The 1431-nt window shown below is 42.7% G+C and overlaps 1 pseudogene; it reads right to left on the bottom strand.

Moving 5' to 3' along the window:
* Positions 1–468: 468 nt before the first annotated feature.
* LOC121398012 lies at positions 469–895 on the bottom strand (annotated as a pseudogene).
* Positions 896–1431: the final 536 nt, after the last annotated feature.

The following is a 1431-nucleotide window of genomic DNA, read 5'->3' as shown; positions in this document are numbered from 1 at the left end:
TGCCAGAAAGGGTTGTGGACGCCTGCCAGGTTGGACAGAAAAACATTTGCAATGTCTGACGTTACAGACTGGCCAAAGGGCTTTGTCCTTGCAGGATAGCACGCGTCGTGGCAGGATTACTGGCACCTCTGCGGCTGGAATGTTGATGAGTTCCTGAAGTGACATTCACCTTTAAAAGCCATTGTACAACATGTTTGCAGGCTGGTTTGGTAAATGCCGAGATGCCCCAGCGGGGACACAATCTCTCTAGGGAAGGCCAGGGCCATTTACTGACAGGGGCACAACCCACACTATAAAATTTATAATGGTGCCTAAGAAAAGAGTGCGCTCCAATCCATAAATAGAATGCAGCAACTACAATACACTTAAGTACCATAAAGCATTAAATGAAAGTCTAGAAGAAAAAAAATCTCGTTCAAAATTTCACAACTTTAATATGAATGGGTGGGTGGGCTCTGAAAAGAGCCTTTGGGTATAAGATTGATGGGCAATAGAAGATTTAGCCTCCGAAGGCGTAGAGAGTGCGGCCCTGGCGCTTGAGAGCGTACACCACATCCATGGCGGTAACGGTCTTCCTCTTGGCGTGTTCTGTGTAGGTGACAGCGTCTCGAATAACATTTTCTAGAAAAACCTTGAGAACGCCACGAGTCTCTCGTAGATAAGACCTGAGATGCGCTTGACTCCCCCTCTCCGGGCCAGGCGGCGGATGGCGGGTTTAGTGATGCCCTGAATGTTATCCCCGCAACACCTTCCTGTGCCGCTTAGCACCTCCTTTCCCTAAGCCCTTTCCGCGTCCAGACATGATCACTAAATATGCGTTCTGTACAAACTGCCTCGTCACTCACATAACTACACCTTATATAGCACTAAAGTCGACCTGATAGGAACTAGACATTTGGGCGGGGCTAATAACGCTTCCGTGTAGTTAGATTTTATTTCTGTTTTCCACTCCCGTCAGTAATAAACATTTAGAATATGTAGAAATCTTCCGCAATGTGTGTCATTTGCTATTTAGGCTTTAACCGAAATAATGAATCTCATCCAATGATAAACACATTGTCATGTTGTATCATTGAAAGGTTGGGGAATCAACGATGTGTCAATTGTATTCTAGTTTTTATTCTCTAACTATATCGCTTATTAACAGATTCTTATGAACCTCAACCAACTGCGAATTTCCAGTGTTACTTTGGGGCAATACAAATTCAATTTCATTCATAGAATGCCGGAAGAAATTTAAGAAGCAATATTTACAATTTACAAGATAATGATTTTAAGTTTTAAATTTGCCCACTGGTACACGATTACAAATTTCTGTCCTATTGGCTACCTTAAAAATATTGTTGACCTCCTATTGGCCCATTTGAAGTTCTTGGTGATATCTGAATTTCAATCTTTGTAAGTGACTCATCGTCTCTGACGAGCTTAATA

This window comes from Xenopus laevis, chromosome 9_10L (assembly GCF_017654675.1).
Source record: "Xenopus laevis strain J_2021 chromosome 9_10L, Xenopus_laevis_v10.1, whole genome shotgun sequence".
NCBI lineage: Eukaryota > Metazoa > Chordata > Amphibia > Anura > Pipidae > Xenopus > Xenopus laevis.
Note: the sequence above shows the minus strand (reverse complement) of the source record. Positions and strands in the feature narration are given on the sequence as shown.